We start from the raw sequence: 7,887 nt of genomic DNA, 5'->3' as shown, positions 1-7,887 counted from the left end.
ATCCCAATCTAGTGGGGTGTGTGCCAACTGATGGTCAGTGTACCGAACACACCCACTAACCAATCAAGGAGTCCCAATGTTACCTAATTGGAATTAACTATGTAAAAAGGGGAACTGAGAGAATCTTGCTCTCTTGTCTCTTGCTTGCTTACCTCTTAGCAGGTAGCTATAACACATTCCTGAACTGCATTCGTATATTGTGCAGTATATGTCGATGTTATTATTGCTATTTTATAATTACTGTATTGTGTACTAAGTAGTTACTAGAGTATTACAGGGGTTACTACTAATAACTATGTCCATGTGATATATTTATGTATCATTTATTGAAGTTCCTATGTGTTTAAATATCTGACAATATTGCTGTGTACTTTGTCTTACCTTGTTTTCTTAATTAAACTGTTTGAATGACAAGCTATTATTTGTGCATGAACCTTCTTTAAGTGAATATCTATATGCATTGATAGGGGATATAATTTCCATATTTATACGGATAAATATACCTAAAGAACAAGCTTTCTTAAAGGGATTTTTTATACAGAAAAAAATCCATTAAACAATAAAGTAGGGATGTAGCAGCTGGCAAATCGAATCATAGAATGCATTAGGTACTACATCCGATACACCAAGAAGTGTATTGAAGGCTGGAGATATCTGTTCATAAGATCAAAGATCATAGTCACTGTTTTGTTAAGTATTTTGCACAGAAAATATATTTTTTGGTGGTGTTAAGGTCCCATATTCATTTAAATAAACAAATATACAGCTATTTATTCCAAACAGTATCCTATTTCATTATGAGAAATAGATGAGAAGTTAGAGGCATTTATGTACTGTTAGCTGGGGTAATTTTGTAACTATCTACCAAATATCGAAAACAGTCTATTGGCATCCCAACAAAAGCATACATTTCTCAAATATAGTTGTGCTGTGCCTCTTACACATACATTTGTAGAAGAATTAAACACAATTCCTTTGCTAAATTTTATGTTAGGTCAGCCAGCATGGGATGGTGCGATGGTGGGTTTCTTAGCTAATAAGTGTTAGACACAAATACCTTTCTTGTCCCTTAATGATGAAGATGCATTGCAGTTTATCTATTGTACTTTTTTAATTTCAAATGAACTGTGGAACATCTTTACCAGTAAAGAGCAAGTGCAACTGAATGTAGCCAACTACTACAAGTTATACCAAGACCTGGAATAATGAGAACAATCAGCTTTCTGTATGTTGCAGCCTGTTTCCACCAAATAACGTTCCAAGGCTGAAGATATCAACTGAAATTGGCCCCCTGGTGTGTAATTCAACTTTTTTCCTATATCATAGCTTAGTTATTATTAAGAAGTGAGAAAATTGATTCTTTTAAGCTTTAATTCAAAAAATTGGAACAATTACAATTACTTGGTGATCCATAGTTAATAGTAAGTCAGGTTGAAAAAGAGACATAAGTTCATCAATTTCCATCCCTAGGGAAATAAACATATCCCAGATATAAAACCCTATGGACATAGTTGATCTGGAGGAAGACAAAAAAAAACCCTGGTATATTTTGCTCCAACAGGGGAAAGGCAATAGGATGTTCCCTGGATCAACAGTCTGTTATCGTCACTTTAAATTTTTAATACCCAATTATTTTCTGCCCTTCATGAAAAGCATGCATCTGCTCATAATGTGATGAAAGAGTAGTGGGAAGTAGACTAACAGTGGAATACAGAAATGGGCTGGATGGGTCTTTGAAATGGTGTCCAAAGACCACTTATGGAGTCACATCAAGGAAATACAAAAACAAAAACCATTGCAGCTAAGTTTTTTAATAAAAAAATTATCAAATGTATTTAAGTAACTAATTTAAATAACCGAAAGAGACTTGGTATTAACCTTAGGCAATCCTTATTGCATACGTACTCAGAGTGGAAGGGGCAAGACTGGAAGCCATTTTAGTATGTTTCTTGACAGCTGCATAAAATATGACCTGCAAAATGGACCAGAGGTCAAATTTGCTGCCTCACCAAGAAAGATTTCTAACAAGTTTTTACAAACATTGTTGTCTGTATACTATATGTTTTTCTAGTTCTGAATGTTACAGCTTGGTATGAATGGTAATTTTGTTTTAAGTTGACTGCATCCTAAAAACACATTTAAATTATTATCCCTTTGCTTTCCTGTCAACCCCTGATGCAAAGTTTGAAGTTCTCAGGAGAAGCGGACCGGCAGCTCTGACTGTGAAGATCACAGTAGGAGGTCTTTGGGGTATTTCCAGTCTGTGGAGCCCTTGAGACTCTTTAGTCACCAAGCCATCCAACAAGGAGAGGCTGGTTTCCAAAGATACATTGTCTGCAGGGAGAGGTGTGGGAGGGGTGAAATTATAGAAGAGCATCTTCTTCCCTGCACCAAACCCATCTAAAAACCAAAAAATAAAATAATGTTTTATTTATACACTCATGCTGGTCACAAGTAGGAAATGTTCAATATGTCTTTATATCTGATTATGCTTGATATGGCTTTAAAAATAATTGGCTTTAATGTATCACTCAGTATATGGTCATACACTCATTGATCATTCATAGAAATCTAATACATCTTCTTGTTATTTCTGATGTCTTCATAGTTGAATCCTGTTTTTTTCCCCACTTTCAGAGCACTGTTCTTCTGGGCAAATGGTAAAAAGTAATTCCACCATGACAGAAAACAATAAAAGTATTTAATGGAGTATTTATAAAGGCTGAATGATTACTTTTATTAATGGTTGCTTTTTTTTCTGTTAACTGAGACTGCAGCATTTGCTAACTATCCAGGTTTTTTCTATGCTGCAGTGAGAAATCCATTAACAGTTGTCATTTTTAGGGACATCAGTTGCTTTGAAGTATTCATTGAGTTCAGAAAACTAACCTCTAATTCTAGTTCAGCTTAGTTCTTCCTAAATTTGTATTTGCTACACAATGCGCTCAATGCAAGTGGTTATAGTAGCTCAAAATCTTCACTTACATAGGCTGGAATTCTGCATCTTTACCCGCAGAAGATTCCTGTTATTCTAATATTTTTATAAATATGTATGTTTGTTTATTATGAGTGAAAATTATTGTCATTTACCCCCTCTCTACCAAGCTATATTTCTATCAGTTACAACTCTGATAAAAAAAAGATATGTAGGTTTCTTCAGAACTAGGGCTTAGAAAATCAGGCCAGCAACTTTCCAAGTCAGAAAAAGGAGCAATGAATTAAAATGATGTGTCATGTCACAAACAAGCCAACGTCAGTGGTGGCATTATGAGGATATGCATCATTAGGATGTATGTATAAAACAAACATATGTTCTCTAGATGGTATCTCAGGATCATTAAACATATTCAGCAAATTTTTGATTACTGCTGTAATTCACAACATCTGCTAATTTTTAACAGTGGTATGAAAACATTGTTTGAGTGTTTTGCTCATAACGCCTCACTACCATTATTATTTTGTTGTATATAGGTAAAAAACAGGTGTGGTTGTAAGGATGGATGGAGATGAGGAGTGAAGCAGAAAACTTCTTCTCTGATCCTTTTCTTGACTGGCTATCATAGTTTAATTCTCAAAAAAAAGCATATTCAGTCAAACAGAAAAATTTATTGGGGGAGCACTTTTATTTTTGGAAAAGTAACTGCACCAACCTAGGTGGTTAACTTACATTGAAGGAATGAACATTTAAAAAGCATTTATGGTGTTTAGGTGTCTTATTTAGAGTTCCTGTTCTGCAAATGTAGTGGTTCTTGCTCTAGAGGCCTTTCTTCTTTACTTCATATGCCAGTAAATCTAAGGAAAATTCTTACCGAGCAACAACAGAACTATCATTGACACAAGTTTTAGATACCTCCAGTTTACTTCAGTTATGCTAGTGTCCACATCTTTAACTAACAAACAGCCACTAAAAAGTTTTTTTTACAGGCAGTCGATCAGATGCTGGATGCCAAAAACTGTACCAAACCTAAAGATTAAAGAGGTGGTGACTTTACTGTAGCTGGGGCTCTGCTATCCATACCATGCCTAACCATACCAAAATCTGCTCTGCATTGTCATCCTATTGTGGAACAAGGTGTGTGGAACTACTGCCTGTGATGCTGTTTCCCCTCATTTACAACACATGATGTGTTTCACATGTTTGCAAGCACACTGCAAAAGTTTTTTTTTTTAATTATTTTTATTAAAATATATCAAGGTACATACAAAGAAAATAAAATAAAGTGGTCGTAACATATAGTTCAAAAAAGAACATACAGCAAGGTTAGGTTCTAACAATACATATCTTCAAGCTTGTGGCTTAACGGCCAACCGTATAGAAATAAAAACATTGTAACCAACCCGTTGTGCTGTATCAGTAGCAGGAACCATGATATCTTAAGGTTTTCAAAAACATTTTTATAAGAAAAGAAAAATAAAAGAAGAACAAACAAAGAAACTTAATAAAAAAAAGGAGTTAAGAATAAAAAAAAAAGAGAAAGCGAAAAAGAGAAGAAGAAAGGGGGGGGGGGGTTAAAATGGGCATTGACCAGCTATAGTATCAATCACATCTCTGAAACAGTGGCAGAATGCAATTAGGCATCCATCCCAGAATACTCAGGTATCTAGGGGGGTGGTCGTAACAAACGGCAATATTCCTCAGTAGTGATAAAGTGGATCCAGTGGTACCAAGTCTGTGCAAATTTTTCTGCTTTCTTAGCGTCAGTGGATATCATATCCTCCATGTGATATATATCACCAACCCTTTGCAACCAATGTACTACCGTCAAAGGGGCAGTGTTCTTCCATAAGGCTGGGATACACTGCAATAGTTTTGATATAGCCAGAAACATATGTCCATTAGGGTTGCCACCTTTCTAGCCAAGAATAATTGGTAAAGTGTGTATTGCTATTTTAAGAATTGTGATCTTCACAGGGTTTGGCACCCTATAAGTTATGTTGTTATAATAAAATGAAATACTATGTAACAAAACAAACAAATATCTGTAGCGCTATGTCACCTTGAATCATTTGGTGTCTGCACCATATATAAAACCTAGTACCAGGATTCAGGAAGATTTTAACATAGCCTAATAAATTTATAATTTAAGAAGACACCAGAGTGCACTCTTCTGTAATCAAAACCATATCACTTGACATCATTCAGTACCTGCATTGTACCACCTCAGGAAGATTTGCCACCACATAATATATGTGGAGGCAAATTCCTGTACCAGGTTATATAGTGCAGACACTGTAAACGTGGCCAGTGTGAAAAAAAATCTAGGCCCATACCTCACAGTTTTAGACTAATAGAGAGGGACAGTCTAGAGAAGGGATAATGCATCAAAATACAGCCACAAACATGTCCACAAATATATTCAGTAAAGGTCATGTCCACAGATAGAATCAGTATACCGTGTTTCCTCGAAAATAAGACCTACCCCGAAAGTAAGACCTAGCACTATTTTGTAAACCTGCCCTAATATAAGACCTACCCCGAAAATAAGACCTACCCCGAAAGTAAGACCTAGCACTATTTTGTAAACCTGCCCTAATATAAGACCTACCCCGAAAATAAGACCTAGGAGAAAAAGAAAATAAAAGCATACATCAGTAAAAAGCTGTCGGATAAGCGCGGCTCCGTGTGCGAGCTTTTTTCCGTTGCTGAATAGCGCGACCGCGTACGATTCCGGATCGCTAATACGAATGCTCGACCGATAATCCGATTCTGCTTGATGAATCAGGGGCAGTGTCTTATTTTCGGGGAAACACGGTAGTACTGACACAAGAAGGAACATGTCAACAGGTCATAAATAAAAACCTGCATGTGTCTATGTGCCACCTTTGGTAATTCTGTGGCACATGGGTTACTGTGTGCTTATTAGAATTAGAAAACTTTGTACCAAAGTAAGATTGATATTGACTTCTACATTTTCATACTTGTTTTGTAGGTTTTAAAATAATCATAATATCACAGACGTTATACTGTAAAATTTACAATTACAGCTCACATATTATAATTAGAACTCAGATCAGCAAGTTTTGAGGCTCAGAAGAATGAATCTCCCAATTACAGACACCAGTCACAAGCCCTTCTCTTGCTTTTGTGACTGACTAGGAAACACTTCTTGCTCTTCATCCTAGTGGCGTTATGGTACGTACATGCCAGGGTGGAAAGCAATACTCCAGTGCATCTAGGGTAGCAAATTCATGCAGCTGCAGATGGGTAGGGGTGGCAGGAGTTTTGAATAAACTATTTAGTCTGTCTGGATGTCCTACCTTTGTTGCTAAAACCTCCACCTCCTGCCTGTGTGGTACCCAAACTTCCACCAAGGGAGTAGATAAGTGGTCTCTTGCTATGTTGACAACAGAATTATAAACTTCAGATTTTTCATAGTTTTAGGAGAAGTCACAGTGATTGGAAGTCATAGGTCTAAAGCAGTGGGTACAGGACTGGAGCTCAGGGTCCCTGGACGATATCTTGTACTGGAGCTAGGGTGCGTCAGGAATTGCTATTTTTTTTTTTTTTCATTTGTACCTATCATGGTAGTGCCGTAGTGCCTTAAAGTACATTTTGGACCTTTTTCAATCTGGCTGAACCTTAAACAGTTTATGATCTTAGGAGAGTGTTTCCTTATTGCACTTATACTAGCACAATGAGACATTAGCTGGAGAATTACACACAAATTTAGGATTTTTGGGACCAATATCCATCTTTTATAGTATTGTAGAATGGTAAAATATCAGCAGTGCAGGTTTCAGTGTCAAGGAGCCATGCTCATCTCCAAACCCCTAAAGCAAAACCACTAGACATAGCAACTCTATAGCTAACTGCAACTGTAGGATGAATATTTAGGATTCCATATACTCAACTTCCCTTTTCTTTTGGTTTCTTTTGAAATTTCTGAAGTTTTTGATTTCTTTGAAATTATTACTTGAAGCCTGCAAAGGGCCATTGCTTTTGATAGTGGAATCGATTTAGTGGAACCCACTAGTAGTACCAAAGAACCAGGACCTCATGCTGTGGCATGCAATGTTTGTGAGGCATAAATGACATGACAGATTGAAAGAAATGACATGACAGATTGACGTTCTTTAGGTTACTCATCCAATCTGGTAACTTTTTGCCTGTTACAAGAATATTGTTTACACAAAACAAATTAATAGATTGTTTCACTATAAGGATCATACATTTATTAATTATTTTGTGCTAAATTGCTCAAAAAAGGCATTGCATACAAGCTGTCTTTCCTTCAGTTTGACGCACATTCACCTGAGTATGGTAAATATTTACAATATATTTTTGCTTGAGTAAACAGTGTTTTTTGTCTCTCCCTTTAGTTTCCAGTAGACCCTCACATCATACAAGCTTTGTCTTTTTGCCTTTACATGTGTGTTTTGTTGCACAATGCCTAAACACCTGTGACCCCGAGAGACAGCGTATGTGCGCTTCTGATTCCTGCTGCTTCCAGGTCACACAACAGTCACCTCACTCTAATCATCAGTCCGTGTCACTGGAGGAAAACAAACAAACAAACAAACACAGAAGGTCTATTTTTATCAGCATCATCTGTTAATGGAGGGAAAAAACTGAGCTGCACATTTATTTTGGATCCGTACTACACGGGGGATTAAGTCATTAAAAAAATGAACATTTTGTTTCCATGGATGCCACGACCTGCTGGTTTCCAACATCAGAGGCTCGTAGCAGAGCGTGGATGGTTTTTCTGATCCTTCAACAATTTTTTTTCTCCCTCCCCCCCTTTTATGATTTGTGACCATTTGAATTGCAGGAGCCAATTGATGGCACTTTGCACGTTTTGTGCTTTATTTGACCACAGCAGGATCCATCAGAATGTTTCATTGAAGTGAATACGCAGTATTGACGTGTAGTGACATCTAGTTACT

At 36.7% G+C, this 7,887-nt stretch overlaps 1 long non-coding RNA gene across 1 annotated transcript; it reads left to right on the top strand.

Annotated features, from left to right (window-relative positions):
- Positions 1–938: 938 nt before the first annotated feature.
- LOC140344062 (uncharacterized) lies at positions 939–7,534 on the top strand. The gene is made up of 3 exons (XR_011923473.1): positions 939–1,294; positions 3,925–4,072; positions 7,321–7,534. It is a non-coding gene; the product is annotated as an uncharacterized lncRNA (long non-coding RNA).
- The last annotated feature ends 353 nt before the right edge of the window (positions 7,535–7,887 follow it).

The sequence above is a fragment of the Pyxicephalus adspersus genome, chromosome Z (assembly GCF_032062135.1).
Source record: "Pyxicephalus adspersus chromosome Z, UCB_Pads_2.0, whole genome shotgun sequence".
Classification (NCBI taxonomy): domain Eukaryota; kingdom Metazoa; phylum Chordata; class Amphibia; order Anura; family Pyxicephalidae; genus Pyxicephalus; species Pyxicephalus adspersus.
Note: the sequence above shows the minus strand (reverse complement) of the source record. Positions and strands in the feature narration are given on the sequence as shown.